A 19,242-nucleotide genomic window follows, 5' to 3' on the forward strand; every position below is an offset into this window, starting at 1 on the left:
ATAAAAATATAGCAAATGCTTAATCTTAAAAAAAATTTACAGTAAAAGATGGGCTGCCCACTTGAACTTGCAATCTTTTGGCCTCAGCCTCCTGAGCAGCTCGGACTCAGGTAGGCACTACTCTCCCAGCAATGTGCCATAGGGTTTCTTTTCAAGTTTCACTGTACCAGGGGTTGAACCTATGTCTTTTCTTCACACTGACCTATCACCACAAACCCTTTAAAATTTGTATTTATTGACTGACTGATTGAAGAGGAAGCCTTGCTAATAAATCAATTGCTCAGGGTGGGCTGAAATTTGTGATCTTCCCGCCTCAGCCTCCCAGACTGCTAGGATTTCAGTGTGTGGTGTCTGTTTTTTTTTGACACAGGACCTCTCTCGTAGCCTAAACTGGCCTCCAACTGGCCATGTTTTGCTTCAGTCTTCCTCGTAGCTGAAATTCTAGGCATGAGCCATGGTGCCCAGCCCCATAACTGCGGCTGCACTAGCAGAGCAGTAAAAGAGCAGAAAAGGCAGAGTGTCTTAGCATCACTACAAAAATGGTTCTAACACCTCAGACCACTAAAAATATTTCAGGAACACAGAGGAGCTGAGGTTATTTGAGCATCAGTCTACTTTCATACTCTAGGCTTAGGGAAGTGCATTCTCACCTGGTTCCTAAAGAGAACTGGGACTCTGATAGGAAGGAGGTAGAGGGAGAGTGCCTGTGTACCAACAGGGCAGTCTGGAATGAAGAGTGAGGGAAGAGACACGAAAGCACACAAGTTATTATCATTATCTTTTTTGTTTTGTTTTTTGAGACAGTATCTCACTATGTAGCTCAGACTGCCTTGAACTCATGGTGATCCTGCCTCATCCTCCTAGAGTGCTGGGATACCAGGTGTGTGCCACCATGCCAGGGAAGCACGGGCAATCATTAAGCAGAGTGCAGTAGACGCCAAGCACAGCGATGCCCACCTGAAATCTCAGCATCTGGGTTGTTTAAGTAGAAAGATGTCTCAAAGGGAAAAAAGCGAGGTGCAGGGATGTAGCTCAGTACGAAGGCACTAGCTTAATCCCCAGTACCCATCTCCCCCCAAAAAAGACTGGAGTAGTAAACAGCACTTGGGGATGTTTACAAATCAGGGATTAGCATACTTCAGCAAATGAGTAGTATGAGGACATTAAAAAAAAACCCTGAGAACCACAAGTGGTGACATACACTTGTAATCTCAGCATTCAGGAGGCTGAAGCAGGGGGACTGAGTTCAAGAGCAGTCTACATTACACACATAGCAAGACCCTGTTTCAAAAACAAACCAAAACACAAACAATAAAGTACAAAATGACCTTTACTTTAGCCTGTTTTGCAACTGCCAAGGATGAGGTTTCTCTGAAATTAGCACATAGTAATCTAAAAATTAAACATAACGTCATTTGTAAAAAGATTCTTAATTATGAGGTAACATTTCCTACAGAAAGCGTGCTTGCCATTTCGAAGTGGAGAGGTAAAACTCCAAAGTGGAGCCAGGCATGGTGGCCCAGGCCTGTAATCTCAGCACCTGGGAGGCTGATGTGGGAGGATGGTTGTGAGTTCAAGGCCAGTCTGAGTTACACAGCCAGACCCTGTCTGGAAAGAAAGAAAGAAAGAAAGAAAGAAAGAAAGAAAGAAAGAAAGAAAGAAAGAAAGGAAGGAAGGAAGGGCACTAGATGGTGTTGTACAGTAAGGGCTAACTCCTGGTTATGGACTTCTTAGCTCCATAGGATCAAGCCGGAAGTGGCCACCCACTTAGATGAGAGCTAATGCTCAAGTGTCACCTAGGTGATTTTGTGTTCTGAAAGGTCTTAGACTACATACTTCAACTTTAAAAAAGACTCACAGATTTCAAAGGAAATAATAAGGTGATTCTGAGGAGAGGTCATTCTATTTAAAGAAAGCACAGGAAACCTAGGGTGTTTAACTGATTTGTACAATTTATATCATGCATATGTACCTAGAAGAATATGTATAAACAAAATCGCCATGTCAGAAACAGTAAAGCCTTCAAGACTATCTAACCTGTTGAAGATGGAATCTTTAATAGCAGCCAATTCCTACTTAAACTCCACTTCACCTTCCATGGTGAATGGAGAAAATAAACCTTATTTTATTGGTGTGATTGCAAAGAGTGAAATTTTTAGCACATGTCCAATGCCCAGCAGTGTGCCTACTGTGCCGGCACTCTCACAGGACACACACTATTGGCTCCTGGAAGAGGTTATTCTTGATGTACGTACCGCTGAAAGTCTTGGATCTTTTTCTTCTTTTGTTTTTTTATGAGACAGGGTCTCACTGTGCAGGTAAGGCTGGCCGTGAACTTACTTATGTAGCCCAGGGTGTCCTTGAACTCAGTGATCCTCTTGCCAGAGTCTCTTGACTGCTGAGATTACAGGTGTGTATCACCACGCCCAGCTTCTTCGCAAACTTTTAATCACCAGTTTGTCCAAATTTCTGTGCTTTTATAGTTGGTTATTTTAAATGAAAAATACATACAGCAGCAGAGGGAATGCCATCCATGGTGGCCTGTTTCCTTTCTCAGAAGCAACTCTAACAGGTATTTATTTGGCTGTTATATGTACCTTCACTTTATCCCTTTCCACAAACAATTGTACACTGTAGACACTGTTATGCCTTCTTTTTCATGTAACAAAAATGTAGGTAACTGTTTCAAACTTCCAAAGACTGAAATCACAGCTCTTACTAGAAGCTGGATTATCACAGACACATTATACTTTTTCAAATTTAATTTATTTTTTTATGTATTTACTACAGGGTCAACAGGGTCTCGCTACATAGATTAGACTCGTCGTAATCCTCCTGTTTATAGCCTCCCAAGTGCTGGAATTACAGGCACATGCCACCACACCCAGTCTCAATCACATCTCAATGTGCCCTGGGGATGTGGCTGGCATGGCAAGTCCAGGGATCAAACGCCAGGCCCACATGGCCGGCTGCTCCCCCCTCCCTTTTTTTTTTTTTTAAAGAAAGTGTCCTTTTCTGCTGCCCAGGCTGGCTCTAAATTCTTAGGTTCAAGAAGTGATTCTCCTGTCTCAGCCTCCTAAGCAGCTAGGCATATAGCTCTGTGCTATTCTATCTAGCTAAATAATCTAAGACTCAGTCTCCTCTTCTATTAAAAAAAAAAAAAACAAAAAACAGTCTTTATATTTCATAATGTCATTGTAACGGTTCACTGCATATAGAATGCTTAGTATACAGTGCCTAGCTACACACAATAAAAATTCAGTAAAGCTGGGCATGGCGATGCAGGCCCACAACTTCAGCTATTATAGAGGTTGAGGCAGAAGGAGCACAAGTTCAAGCAGTCCAGGAAACTTAGTAGGACCCTGATTCAAAATAAAAAACAGAAAAAACAAAGCAAAAAAAAAAATCGAGACATCCTGGGAATGTAGCTCAGTGGTACAACACTTGCCTAACATACGTAAAGCTCTGAGTTCAATTGCAAACATCACAAAAGCACAACAAATAACCTGATAAATATCAGCCAATACTACTACTACTACTAACAACAGCAATGACAATCTGTTAATTCCTTCTGTCCAATCCTACTGCCTGCACTATCTACCTGCAGCATCAATGGTAGTACAGCTCTGACAGTTCCCCATGCATTCTCTTAACTCCACAAAGGATGGGTGCACATCTCCTCTGACTACATGGAGCAGGGTTTCCACCGGTATGGTCTTTCTTCTGCATCCTAAGCTAGAGAAGTAACCAACTCTGTTGCTGCCACAGGCCACTCTGCCTGACACAAAAAAAGACCTTGCCTAAAAATAAAGCCAACTGAGGGGGAAAGAAGGAAATGAAGGTGAGCAATGACAAAACCCCAACAGCATTGTTTGAGTCCTTCTTTGAACCTAGTAAGTTCTAATTCCAGGAATCTAAAAATTCCTTGATGGGTTGAACTCATCAGAGCCAGGTTTCTACCTTGTTGAACATGGACAGAGGAAAGGCAGGCTTGCAGTACACCACAGTCACCCTGGCTGCCACACACCCAGTAATCCATACTCTTTAAATATGGCTCTTCAGCCGGCTCTAAAATCACCCAACTGTATCACATCCAGTCCACATTTCACTGACATGTCATCTTGAATACCGTAAAAGGCTTTACTCAAATACCTTGACAAAATCAAAGCACTCTTATCTCCCCAACTAATAACTCTATTGGGGGAAGAAAGGTGTGTGGGGGTTTAGTGTGCCTTGTCTTAGAACTACCTTTGGTTCCTAATAAGCATTCTTTTTGGATGCCTTTCTTTATCCAGCAGGAGTAAACACTGACTCTGGTCTGGGCACTACACCACAGTAAGTGATGAACGCGGCATGTTCACTGTCTCCAGGTCAGGCACGGGAAATGAATGTGAGCATGTAACAAAAGCAGCATCACAGAAGATACAAAGAAATATGTACAAAGAGGCAAGAATCACTTGTGTCAACCTAGGAGAAGCAGGTGACATTTCAGCTGAACCTTGAGGGATTAAGCTCATTAAGAACATAAGGAAAATGAGCTTATTTTAGTCTGAGCAGTACCATGTATATGGTGCATACTAGTGTGGTAAAGAAAGGCTGCCCAGAGTGGCGGGAGACAGGATGCCACAGTAAAGGAAGTCCTTGTGAATTAATGAGTCAATGACTGTGTTGGAAGACATGATCCGACACTTTTTTCCAATGTCTGCTTTGAAGGAGATGAGTCAGAAGGCAGTAACAGCAGCTGGAAGCTCACCCAGACAGAGCAAGTGAAGGATGAGGTTTGCTGGGGCCGAGACAGAAGCAGTCATGGGGCAGGAAGAGCAGGCAAGAAGGGGAGTCGGCTAGGATCCAGGAGGTAAGAAAACTCTGAGCTGACTTCAAGGGTTCTGAGGCCTCTATCTCAGACAGGAGCTAAAGGAAAGCAGCAGCAGCAGCTGCTGCTGCAATAAATTGCTGGTTGGACAGAATCAGAAAACAAGTCTAACTTTGTATTTTTAGGGAAGGGTCTACAGGGTGTTCAGGGTCTCAGATTGGACTCATAGTGATCCGCCTGTTAACAGCCTCTCAAAAGCTGGAATTACAGGGGCGTGCCACCATGCCCAGTCTCAGTTGCCATCTCAGCATGCCTCAGGGGTGGGGCTGGCACAGCAGGCCAGGGATTGAACCCCTGGTCCCTGCACCTGCTTGCAGGCGCTTAATTCACTGAGCTATCTGACCAGTCCACAAGTCTAACTTTGGATACAAGTTTTAAGCAGGGAGACTAGAACCTATGAGAAAAGTCAGCAGTAGAGAAAGAAAGCAAACTGGGAGAGAACCTGAGCAAGAAAGGACTATAAGAAGTCTGAAACAACGAAGATGATAAATGGCAACTTTAATTTACTGCTTACTCTTGTATATTCCAAGCACTTCTCAAAGTATTTTAGCCAGGGAGATGGCCCAGTGGAATAAGCACTTCCCTGGCAAGCGCAAGGGCCTGAGTTCAATCCCTGGTTCCAAAAAAAAAAAAAAAAAAAAAAAAAAAAAAACCAAAATACTTTATATAAGTTTTATTTATTCCTCAAAACCACCTTATGGATTAATTACTATTAGCAGCAGTTCTTACAGAAGAAAGCCCTAAGGCCAGAGGAGATAACTGTCCAAACAATGTGGCGGTCCTGGGGGCTGGTGAGGCTGTAAGCAGTGGAGTGCTGGTAGTGACCTTCCAAGGGAGCTGACCGTGGGATCACAATCTCTTTCTTTTCCCCTTTCACTTCCTGACCACTCTGCCATGGGCTTTTTACCATGATGTACTATTCTGCCACAGGACCCAAAATAATAGAGCCAACAAATTCATTGTGGAATGAAATTTCCCAAACCAGAAGCCAAGATAAATCATTTAGATAGGAGTAGTGGCCCACACCTAGCACTCTGGGGGGCTGTGGCAGGAGAACTGCAAATTCAACTTCAGTTTATTTTTTTTAATTTTTATTTTATTTATGTATTTTTTCAAACCAAATTGGTAGGATAGTTTCAATAATTAACACATTGCATACATTCTTCCTAGTGGTTAATTGCTGTACAAGATGCGGACATGATATCCTATTTACAAACACTATTAGAACAAATCACTCTATTCATTAAGAGAATGTAACTATATATCTATCCTAACCATTTTGAATACAGATACAAAATGGAAATTCATCTGTATCCCCCTTTTTTTTGTTAAGTTCCATCATTTAAATATTATAGGTGTGTAAACTCAGCAAAATATTCTAAAAGAGTTCAATAGTCCATAATAGTATTGGGTCTTCTGCTTCACTGGCAATGTCAGAAATTGTTGATCTGAGTCCCCCACAGCTCAACATAACAGCATGGCTTTACTTCTTTTTTTTTTTAAATTAATTAATTAATTAATTAATTTGTGTGTGTGTGTGTGTGTGTGTGTGTTGTGTGTGGCCAGCTCAGCCCACCAGGGGGCGGGGCTGGCTGGCATGTGGTGCTGGGGGATTGAACCGCGGTCTCTGTGCTTTAGCTAAGCTTGTTTTTTTAAGTAGGTGCTTTAGACCACTGAGCCATCTCACCAGCCCCATGGCTTTACTGCTTACACTTTGTTTTTATACTTTTCTGCTGGATGGTTAAGACCAAGGTAAAGCAGGACCTATGCAACAAGAGTTATAGCTTTTGGGTCTGATAAGGTCAGTGAAATCCCCTCAGGATTTATCCTGAGATCCTGTACCTCAGATTGTAGAACCTTTGTCAGTGTCAGCCATGTGGATGAGTCACGGCTCTTGCTTGGCCAATGTGCTCTTTGTGAAAGCCTGAGAGAATGTTTTCTCTCCAGGTGACTCACTCTTAAGCAACACTACATCATCAATCACTTTCCTCTTTGGCCCCATAATCTCCTTGATCTGAAGATTTGGGACACTACTGAGTTATGTGACGTTACAGTACAAGTTCTCATATGTCCTGAGTCTTAATTGACCTTGGAAGGCTAGGGCCAAAATGTTGGCTTTCCTTGCGGCCCTCCGTTTTCTCTAATTTTGGTCTGCAAGCTTAGGTTGTTAACCATTCAGGAGACAAGCTTATTGTTATTACCATACAACCTAGGCTGTTAAGCTTAACCTCACTATCTGTCTGAATATCAAACATCTTAGGCATAACATGGAACAGGTATTTTTCATCAAGTATTGATACTCAACTTCAGTTTGAGTTCCTGTCTCAAATAAAAAGGGACTAAAGATATAGGTCAGTGCAAACACCGTGGGTTCAATCCACAGCACTAATTTTTTTTTCTTTATAATTTGAGTATCTCAAGTATTCGTTACAGCAACAGAAGCTAAGACAGTTACTTGGTTAAGATTATGTGGCTACTAAATAATGAAATGGATTCAAACTCAGGTGATCTGGCTCCAATTCATTTAGTAGTACAGAAATAAGAACTAAAACTAGGGCCAGGGAGATAGCTCAATTGAGTAAGTGTTTGCCTGGTACCCCCAAAAATAAAAAAAAAAACAAAAAAGCCTGAAAAAAACCTAAACCCTGGACAAAAACTAGCTGAACATGGTGGCAGATGCCTGCAATCTCAGCACTCAGGAGGACAAGCTAGGTCAATCACTGTAAGTTTGAGGCAAGCTTAGGCTACATAGCGAGTCCAAGGCCAGACTGAATTATGTAGCAAGACGCTGCCTCAAAAAAGGGAAAAAAGGAAATTTAAAAAGAAAAGAAAAATCAGTTGCAGGGGCTGGTGAGATGGCTCAGTGGTCTAAAGCACCAACTTAGAACAAGCTTAGCAAAGCCCAGGGACCGCGGTTCAATCCCCCAGCACCACATGCCAGCCAGCCCCGGCCCCTGGTGGGCTGAGCTGGCCACACACACACACACACACACACAAATAAATAAAATTTAAAAAAAAATCAGTTGCATAAAGGCCAAATGATTACTCTGTAATTATGTTATTAAGTGACATGGATGGAACTTGAACCAAGACATATCTAATTTTTTTTTATATCAGAAATCAAACTCATGACTTGTGCTTGCCAGGCAGGCACTATGCCACTGAGCTATATCCCTAGCCCTAACTTTGAGGCCATGCTCTTTTAATTATATTGTGCTACTCCAAAGAACCCTAGGCGGGTCCAAGAAGGAAAATGCAAGGAGCTCACAAGTTATCTGTAACACTTTCTTCTAGAGTTTTGCTGAAGGCCAATGTAAAGCAATATAGCCTACACATTTGAAAATGTGGACATGTGCTTATCTGCACTTTTCTGTACTCTCCAATTTTGGAGTATGTCTTAGACAACAGGGTCACTGAGTACACGTGCAAGGGCTTTGGTATTCTCCAATGATTACCTTGGAGTTATGGAGATCTGTAAGGTCTGGAACTAAATCAAAACATGAGGTACTTTGTCAAGAGGGATCCCAAGGATGCAGGCATGTTCAACACATGTAATTCAATAAAGGTAGCACACCATATTAACAAAGCCAAAGACAAAATCCATACAATCATATCAGTAGGTGCAGCAAAAACTTTGACAAAGTCCAGCATGATTAAAGTCCTACAGAAAACTGCAATAGAGGGTCTTTATCTCAATCTAATAAAAGCTAGTCAACATCATACTAAATGGACAAAAACTGAAAGCTTTCTCTCTAAAATCAAGAACAAGACAAAGATGTTCACTCTCTCCACTTTTATTCAATATGGACTTGGAAACGTTAACCTAAGAAATTAGACAAGAGAAAGAAATAAAATGGAATAATAGCAAAGGAAGAAGTTATATTATTATTATTTGTAGATGATATGATGTTCTACATAGAAGACTCCACTACAACACTGCTAGATTTAATAAGCAAATTCAGTAGCATAGCTGGATACAAAGTCAACACTCAAAAATCAATAGCTTTTCCTGTACATGAATAACAAAATCACTGAGAGTAAAATAATGGAAACAACATCTTTCATAATAGCATAAAAAAAGGAAAAATACTTACAAATCAATCTAATGAAGGATGTAAAAGATCTCTATAGAAAACTATAGAACTCTGAAAAGGGAGACTGAAGAGGATATAAAAAATGGAATGATATCCCTTGCTCTTGGGTAGGAAGAAGCAAATAGTGAAAATGGCTATGCTTCCAAAACTGTTCCACAGATTTAAGGCAATTCTGATCAAATTCCAACAGCATGTCTCACAGAATTACAGAAAATAATCCTAAAATTCATTTGGAACCAGAAAAGACCTACAATAGCAAAGATAATTATGGCAACAAAGGCAAGCAAGACAGGGGGTATTACAATCCCTGACTTGAAATTATACTATAAAAAAACAACATTGTATGGGCAAAATAAAAACAAACAGCACCCCCCCACAAAGATCAATGGAACAGATTAGACAATGTTGAAACTACTCCAGACATACTCAGCCACCTTATCACTGACAAAGGCATCAAGCACATTCAGTGGAAGAAAGACACATGCTGAAGATTCAAATTGGACCCCTATCTTTCACTACTCGCTAAACTTAAGTGGAAATGGATCAAAGATCTAAATATTAACACAGGGGCTGCGGAGATGGCTCAGTAGAATAAGCGCTTTCCTGGCAAGCGCAGGGTCTGAGTTCAATCCCTGGTTCCGCAAAAAAAAAAAAAAAAAATATTAACACAGAAACATTAAATCTACTGGAAGATAGAATAGGTAAAACTCTTGAAGACACTGGTGCAGGCAAAGACTATGGATAAAACTCTGATCACACAGGAGCTATCACAAAGAATCAGCAACTGAGATCTTAGCTGATTAAAAAGCTTTTGCACAGAAAAGGAAACTACCAACAGCGTGAAGAGACAACCCACAGTGTGGGAAAAAAATGTTTGCCAGCTGTTCCCAGACAAAGGAATACTATTGAGAATGCATAAAGAACACACACACAAGGGGGCCTGCCACTTAGCTCAATTCTTTAAGTGGCTGCTTCAACAAAGCAGTCAGGCTCAGGTTGCTGTGGTTCGATCCCCACAGCACAAGCCAGCTAGTCATGCCTTGAAGGCATTTAGCGCAAAAAAACAAAAACAAAAACAAAAACAAACACACACACACACACACACACACACACACACAAAACAAACAAACCCAAAAACCCCAAACAAACCCCAACCCCCCACCTCCTAATTTAAAGACCCAATCCAAAAATGGGCATCTGAGAGGAATATACATTTCTCAGAGGAAGAAGTAGGAAGGGCAAATAAACATATGAAAAAATGTTCAACGTCACTGGGTCATTTCAGAGATGCAAATTAAAGCAACACGGAGATTCCATCTCACCCCAGAAAGAATGGCCATTATCAAGAAATCAAGTCAGGCTTGGTCGCACATGTCTGTAAACCCAGCACTCTCAAAGGGAAGATGGGAGGATTGATGAGAGTTGGAGACCAGCCTGGGATACAAAGTGAGCTCAAGGCCAGCCTGAACTGCATAGTGAAACCCTGTTTCAAAAACAAAAACAAAAACAAAAACAAAAAGGAAAAAGAAGAATAAATGAACGAACGAACAAATGAATGGAAGGAAGGACAGAAGGAAAGAAGGAAGCAAGAAAAGAAGGGGCTGGCCAAATAGCTCAGTGGACTAAAGTGCCTGCAAGCAGGTGTAGGGGCCAGGGTTTGATACCTGAGCCTACCTTGCCAGCTCCGCCCCTGGGGCATGCTGAGATGGCAATTGAGACTGGGCGTGGTGGCTGTAATCCCAGCTCTAGGGAGAATGTAAACAGGCAGATTACTATGAGTCCAATCTAGTATTGAGACCCTAAACACCCTGTAGACCCTTCCCTAAAAATACAAAAAAAAAAGAAAAAAAAGGAAAGGTAGATATATTCAATCATACTACCAATAAAGCAAACCTCATAATCTCAGAGTGCCTATATTCTAGTTACAGTACCAGATTTTCTTTCTTTCTTTTTTCTTTTTCTTTTTTTTTTTTTTTGTGGAACTGGGGATTGAACTCAGGCCCTTGTGCTTGCCAGGGAAGTGCTTACTCCACTGAGCCATCTCCCCGGCCCAGTACCAGATTTTCTTTACTACTAAAGATATTTTAGTTTGAGGCTACCCTGGGCTACATAGCAGTTCAAGGCTCTGGAATTTCACAGTGAAACTCTTGTTTCAAAACCCAACCCAACCCAACCCAACCCAAACAAACAACACTTCCAAAACCAAAAACTAACTCTCTCTCTTCCTCATCCGCCATAAAAGAACAGCAAGCTTGTTGGGCTGGAGTAAAGAGTACAAGCAGAGTGAACCAAAAGTCTTTGAAGTTCTAAAGCAAAGTGGTGATGTTATCAGACTTGTCTATTTAAAAACAAAATGGGGGCTGGTGAGATGGCTCAGTGGTCTAAAGCACATACTTAGAAAAAGCTTAGCAAAGCACAGGGACCGCGGTTCAATCCCCCAGCACCACATGCCAGCCAGCCCCGCCCCCTGGTGGGCTGAGCTGGCCACACACACACACACACACACACACACACACAAATAAATAAAAATTTAAAAAAAAAACAAAAAAAACAAAATGAAAACAATAACAACAACAAAAATGAAGGCCAGGCATGATGGTGCATGCCTGCAAGTCCAGCACTTGGGACTTACAGGAGAATTACTAAAAGTTACAGGTCAGCCAAGGTTACATAGAGTGTTCAAGGTCAACATGAACTACATGGTGAGACTATCTCAAAACAAAACCAAAACAGAAACAACAACAACAACAAAAAGTAAAATTAAACAGGGAAAATTTGGTGCACACCTGTAATCCCAGAATTTTGGGAGAATTGCAAATTGAAGCCCGGTATGGGTAACATAATAACTTAGTGAGACCCTGTCTTAACAAAGAAGAAAAAAATATCCTGGGGAAGTAGCTCAGCATAAAGGAGAGAAGGGTGTGGGGGGAAGAGAGAGACCAAGTGAAAGAGTGAGGGAGGGAGACAGTGAGGGAGGGAGAAAGGGAGGGACAGATGGAGAGCCAGAGAAACACAGACTAGATTTAAAAAAGCAATTTGACTTTGGGACACATCAGACATGCCGGCTATCAGTGAAAGAGTCAGGCATGATTAGAATTTCTGGCTCAGATGGCCGGGAGATGACTCACTCCACAGTCACTATTCTAGGTACTGAGCACACAGCTATGAACAAGACAGACCATACACTTGTCCTCTGGAGCTGAAACTCGAATGAATGGTACTCCATTACTGAAAGAAAAAGGGGAGAGGAAAATAAAATTTTGATTCAGAAGGAGACTGCAGAGAGAAATAATTTGGTGTTCATTTTATTTTTTGAGACAGGCTCTTAATATGCAGTTGAGGCTAGTCTTGAGCTTCACTTTGTATCCTAGGTTGGTCTCAAACGCACAAAGATCTTCCTTCCTCAGCTCCCCTAGTATTGGGATTACAGGCGTGAGCCACTGTGTCCAGCCTTGATTCAAAAAGCTTAAAAAACTTAAAAACAAACAAACAAACAACTTTGCCAGCACTGTAAGAAAAGATTGCAAGCGCATAAGGACTTCCAGTACACAGGGGCACTTGAGAATTTTTAATGACAAGAAAAGTGTAATTTCAACCTATCTGGCAGATGAAAGAACTGAACATACTCAAAATGGCAAGAGAATGCCAAAGAGCAACACAAACTAAGTACTCTTTTGTCCAATTATTAGTTGGTATCTTTTCTACTGGTTAGCTGGCAATACATATAAGTATGAAAGCTTTGGTACCAAAGTGTGCCTTTTGGCATTAAAATTCCATTTCTAGAATTTATATCAAGAAGTTAACAGGAGAGAGCACAAAGATATATGATGTATAGTTTTGCTTATAACAGCCAAACAGAAACAAAACAAATCAGGAACAATTTAAATGTTCATCACAGAATAACACTACTATCTATGAGAGATGTTTCTCTGGCAGTAAAATTCTAGACAATTTTGAGTTTATCAAATATTTTCAGTTTCTATTACATTAAGAACTTATTTCATTTAAAAATCAAATATTTTTCTTTTGAAGAGGAAAAATATGTGAAGATTCAAGAAAAGAGATCTGAGCTAATAGGAAGGAGGAGGTAGCGGGGGAGTGAGGACAGGACAGCACATTACACAGCAGGGGGAGACAGAAGGACAGGACAGAAGTCAGATCAGGCACTGCACTGGCCACTGTCCATATGGCCCCACATAGGTGAGCATGCCTAAGAGCTGGGATGGGGCAGTATCTTGGTCACTGTTGTAATGCATATATTCATCTTCATACTTAAAGATAGCTTGCATACATCTAACAGATGAAAGAACTGAACATATCTAGCTGATTCCAGCTGCTTAGAAAAATGGGCATCCTCCACACATACGCAAAATCTTTGTGGAGAAATAAACAGCAATCCAAAATCCCTCTCTGTGGCAACCAGAACCCTGCCTGGAACACAGCCAGAATAAACCATGTTTCCAGCACTTCTGAGAAAACTGTGGCTGTTGCTTATCAAATTAAAATGCAAAGCAGCTCACTCCAGTGTCAGAGAGAACTGTCAGAAAGGGATTATGGTTCCCACCCCAAGGATGCAGGTCAGCTAAACAATACCCATCTTCCAGGGCTGAAAAGGAGGGAGGAGGAGGAGAAAGATTAGGCCTGTTTCCAAATAGCAGTCGTGCCTGCTTGTTACCGTGGTAACCTCTTTTCCCTGAGCTGCTCTCATTTGTCTCCCTCTGCCTGACCTTCATGTTGGGCTGACAGGAACTGAGAAGGGAAAGGTGCCTGCCTGCCAGCTAGGCACTCAAGCTGAGGGCACTGAGCAAGAAAAGGAGGCACTCAAAGTCCTCTCATTCTAGACTCGAAACTGTGACCTCAGAGCGATTAGAGTTCTGAAGGAAATTTCTGGTGGCCCCTGTCATTCCATCCTTCCTCCCCTGCTCTCATGGCCACCTCATTTCTCTGATATATCCTTTTAGTGTGAGGAATCTGAGTCAGAGTCAAGTGGGTAGGTGAGAAGTTGCAGAGAGGAGGAAAAGCAAGGCATGACAAGCTGAAGAACAGAGATAATAAAATATTAACTCAAAGCTGCCTGCCACAGCTCACTGCAGAGCGCTAAGTTCCACTCCTAGCTTGCTCTTTCTAGGTCTGCTGTCTGTGCTGCCTCAGACAGGTATGGGGGCAATTAAGGGTCTCGGGACTAGGGCTGGGGAAGGGCCCAGAATCCTAGTGCTTCTTACTGCTTTTCAAGGCCTGGGTATACAGAATTCAATCACTAAACAAACAGTAAGTATCCCCTACATGAAGCTCTTGAATTATACAATGAATGTAGAGCTATAAATAAGAGATGAGTGAATACATATAAATCAGAAACTATAACTAAGGAAAAAGCAGGGCATATAATAAAAGAACCTACAGTGGGAGCTACCTAGTACAGCCAGGGATGGTCTCCCTGAAGGGTGAGGATTTACACAGACCTGGAAGGTGAGGCAGAGCCTGTCACATAAAAGACCAAGGCATAAGCAGTACTGTCACAGGGAGCGGTGTGTGCAGATCCTGAGCGGGGAGGAGCCTGGTAAACATCTGAAGTCCACATTTCATATTAGATACACCCCTAGGAAAAGAAGCTTCTGATTTGAGAAGCTGAGGAGGCTCAGAGAATGGGCAATGCTGACATACTGTAGCTAGCCCAAAGCTACCCGAGTTTCAATGACCAGGCTGTTAATCTATCACAAAAATGCTAGGGCCTATGGCTGATTCACTTACGCAGGTCTTAGGAAATTAGGGCCATACTGCTGAAGTCAGTTTTCTGCTGAAATTCCAAAATACACTTTGTAGCCAGGTATGGGGTGGATGCCTGTAATCCCAGCACTCAGGAAGTGGAGGCAGGAGGACTAGTGCAAGTGTGAAGCCAGCATAGGCTACAAAGTAAATTCAAGGGCCTGGCCCTAGCTCAGGCCTTTAAGTGGCTGCTTCCACAAAGCTGTCAGCCTCAGGTTGCTGGAGTTCGAACCTCACACCTCTCCTGCTGGCCAAAAGTGCCCTGAAGGCATTCGAGAAAAAAAAAAAAAATCCTTAAAGTAAATTCAAGACCAGAATGGCCTCCAGGGTGAGGCCCTGCCTAGGGAAGGGGAGGAGATGAAGGGAAGGGAGGAAAGGGAAGCTCCAAAAAACACCCTATAAGAGGACTAACTTTCATTAGTTCATCCTAAATGGTATCCTCAAATCCATTACAAACATTACCCAGAAAGTATTTAAACTATACTGAGTTTTACATAAAAGAGCTTATAAAGGAGGTAATTGGGGCACTTGTTTTTGCTCATGTGTACATGTGTGTGCATGTGCGTGCGCGCACACGTGTGTGTGTTTGGTTTGGTTGTTTTCTTTTGAGACAAGATCTCACTATTAGTTTAAGCTGGCCATGACCTCTTAGTGATCCTCCTGCCTCGGCCTCCTGAGTGCTGGGATTACACGTACACCACCATGCCCAGCATGGGCCCCATTTTTCATTATTAAGCTGTATAACTATAGGCAAATCACTTTACTACTCTGAACTTCAACCTAAGAAATGAAGTAGCTCGACCTTATGATCAAGGAGATTGTATTAGAGCTCTTTCAGTTATGAGTGACAGAAAGGCACAGCCACACTGGTATAAGGCAGACTTTGGCACCACCCACGTAAGTGAAAAAGTCCAAGCAGACCTGGCCTGATGCTGGGACTCAGGTGATTTGGGGTCCTTTCTACCTTTCCACTTTTTTGCTCCTTTCTCTGGTCCAGCCCTATTTCCACCCAGGCTGCCTTCTTTAGGTGCAAGCAAGGTAGATGCAAGCAAGGTAGCTGCAGCAGTTCCAGCTTTCAACTCTAAACCCATTGGGAAGAGATAAAGTGCTTTTCTAACCACGCTAACTGAAGTTCTTTAGATTCATTCTAATTGGACCAGCCTCTGCAGTTTTTAAAAGCCAATGTCTCTTAAAAGCTTTATCTGCTGGCTGGCTGTGGTGATATATGCCTGTAATCCCAGCACTGTGGAGGCTGAGTCAGGAGGATCACTGAGAATTCGAGGCCAGCTTGGGCTACAAAGTAAGTTCAAGGTCAGCCTGAAGTACATAGTGAAGCTCTGTCTCAAAAAGACAAAAAGAAAAAAAAAGCTTTATATCCTATAAATGTTGATACCCTCTCCAAGTCTTTGCCTGAGGTTTGAAGTTTACAAGACCTAGTGCACATGTAGTTTTGTCTGCTCAGCACCCTTCCTTCCCATGGAAGCCCCTCTCCCCAGTCCCCAGGAAGATGAGCAATCACAGTGGCCTTCCGGCTTCTGAGAGCACATCTGCCTATTCCTTTATTGCTTCTGAAATATACTGCTGGGGAAATTTTTCTTTAATTTTGTTTTAGAGAGCAGAGCCATACTCTATCCATTATAGCATAATCATATTAAACGTCTCCTCTCTTAAAAGCCTTAAACTTTTGAGTCTTTCTACTTGAAAACTAGCCAATGAATTCTACAAGAATGTTAACATCATGTAGCAAATACAAATCCTTATCCACTCAATTCTACTACAGCGATGAGTACGGTTGGATCCTCAAAACATTCTTTATTACTCTTGAAGATGGAGATTTTCTTGAGGCCCAATGATAACTTTCAGATTATAAAAAGCTTGTAATTTCATTGTATCCTAAACATTCATGTGTGAATTAAAACAATTTAAATAAAATGCTATAATTTAAAATGTTTAGAAAAAATTTTTGGTAGTACTGGCAATTTAACCTACTAGTTTGCAGTTCCCGGCAAATGCTCTACTTCTGAGATACATTCTTAGCTCCCAAATATTCTATTTTTGTACTTGTCTTTATCTTTAAAGGCTGATAAACATTTTGTTTGCTTTTAATGTCTTCCTGAATATACTCCTGTAAAGTGACATTTATAGTCACTGTCCGTCTCTTTATTTAAGGAGGTCTACACTGATTTCTGGATTTTCTAGGGCTATGACTAGGTATGCATGCACGCACACATGATCTTATTTATCCATTGGTGATATCCACACAGCTAAGATCCCCAACTGTGAATACTGCGCAGAGCTTGAGTTCCTCTTAAGCCAGGCCACGTAAGGCTCCATTTCTTAGGGTTAGGGTTGAGAGCTGAGATGGTGAGCCAGCAGCCAGCAGCCAGCAGCCAGCAGCCAGGCAAAATGTATGTGGGATTGATGTGCAGTATGCTTTTTTTTCCCCCTCTCTAATTTATCCTGACAGACTATCCCAAACTTAGGTCTTAACTTTCTAGCAAACTGGAATGTTTTAGCTCTTATCAAAACCAGTATATCAATCATATCACATCTAATACTATATTTTACCAACATTTATTAATCTGTTTTCTTTTTTTTTAAATTTTATTTATGTGTGTGTGTGTGTGTGTGTGTGTGTATGTGTGTGTGGCCAGCTCAGCCCACCAGGGGGTGGGGCTGGCTGGCATGTGGTGCTGGGGGATTGAACCGGGTCCCTGTGCTTTACTAAGCTTGTTTTAAGTAGATGCTTTAGACCACTGAGCAATCTCACCAGCCCTATTAATCTGTTTTCACTGTCTTGTCTGTGAATGCTATGAACAGCTTTATAAAAGGAGTTTTCCCTGCAAAGTTCCCATAATGTACAAATTTTTTAAGTGTCTGAGTCTATCTTTATTATGTAAGAGAATTTAAACCATCTTATTTTCCATTTTAACCTTATGGAAAGAAAAATGTTCCAAATGTCTCCTCAGAGGTGGACTGTTTTAGAAAGGCATGTAGGAGGGATTTAGCGTAAGAATGAATGAGATGAGGGAAGACAGGTTTCTTCAAACAGAAATAAACAGTGAAAGAGGAGGAGACAATGATGAAGAAAAAGAGACAGATGATAGCTACCTCACCTTCAGACAGACCCCCACTGTTAGCCATGCAACTTCAGGCTGGTGATTTAACTTCTTTGAGCTATACTTTCACTAAACTGAAAGTCATAGTAGTATGTAGAGCCTAGAGCTATTACGAGAATTAAATGGAGTATCACACAAAAAGCACTGAATATTGTTGCCTGGAACATTACCTAGATATCAGAGCTTTTTTTAGGCTATGAACACATCAGGAGGTGGGAACTAAGTCATTAACTTAAAAGAAAAAAGATTAAGTTTTCCTTTTTTCCATCCCCTTTTCAGGCTGGAACATATGCACAAGAGGCAGGAGGATCTTCAGCAAGTCTTACACACTCTACTCTGAATTCCATCTGAAGAACTGAGATGATACTTGCTATTGTTCATCTGAGCAAATCAGGAACAATTCCAAAAGAAAAAGTCCCAAAATAACAATCTGCTGTATAAACCACCTGTCCTATTTGTGTAGTTAAAACATTGTCTTTGCTGTACTGTTAAGACTGGATGTGGTGGCACATACCTGTAACCCCAGTACTTAGGAGGCTGAAGCAGGAGGATTGTCTTGAGTTGGAGGCCAGCCTGTGCTACACCATAAATTCAAAGCTAGCCTGAACTCTACAGTGAGACCCTGTCTCAAAAAGTAACAACCTCAACAGACTGGGAAAGAGGTTATCATAATTTCCAGTAGTTTCTACAACATTTTCCTTCCCCTTTGTAGCAAATAACGTATAATCCAAAAACACACAGCCTCACCAAACAGACAAAACTGGTCAGCAGACAATAAATAGGCATTGATCCTGTGATTCTCTGAGGAGATGAAAGTACTTCCTTTCCCCCTTAGTGAGGCATTTGGCCAATCACCTGACTGCAAGCATGCTTTTTGGTGTCCTTAACAAGACCTGAGAGGTCTTTCAAGCGTTCTTCCCACTCCCTCTGCAATAGGCAGAGTCTAAATCTGCAAAGCAGTGCTTCCTGGCTTTTGCCACACGCGTTGCTTCCCCCTCAAGATTTCTAGGCATTAGTCTTAGTATTCTTGAGAGATAACAGATGACCGGGGCCGCGGGATCCTGAACAGACCCAGAGCGCAGGCCCAGCAAGTGAGTGAGATGACCCAGGCTGCAGGATCCTGAACAGACCCAGAGCGCAGGCCTGCCAGTGAGTGAGACGACCCCGGCCCACGGGATCCTGAATAGACCCAGGGTGCAGGCCCAACAGGGAACCCTTCAGCAGAACTCTCTGCAAAGAGGCTAGGGGCAAGGCCCACCCAGCTGATTCAGGAGCAGAACATCTTGCCAGAGAGACACAAAGGGTTCAACTCTAACACCTGCAGCAGAAAGAAGTGGAGCACAGCAGCCAGATCCAAGCAACACCCACCTGGAGGAGTCTGAACTTCGTAGAT

General features: G+C 42.0%; 1 protein-coding gene and 1 pseudogene across 1 annotated transcript in view; one reads left to right on the plus strand and one right to left on the minus strand.

Moving 5' to 3' along the window:
- Positions 1 to 19,242, minus strand: part of Znf609 (zinc finger protein 609) — a 191,465-nt gene that overhangs the window by 63,425 nt on the left and 108,798 nt on the right. The gene's annotated exons all lie outside the window — the stretch shown is intronic.
- Positions 2,002 to 19,242, plus strand: part of LOC105741849 — a 31,181-nt pseudogene continuing 13,940 nt past the window's right edge.

The sequence above is a fragment of the Octodon degus genome, unplaced genomic scaffold (assembly GCF_000260255.1).
Source record: "Octodon degus isolate 3935 unplaced genomic scaffold, OctDeg1.0 scaffold00026, whole genome shotgun sequence".
NCBI classification, from domain to species: domain Eukaryota; kingdom Metazoa; phylum Chordata; class Mammalia; order Rodentia; family Octodontidae; genus Octodon; species Octodon degus.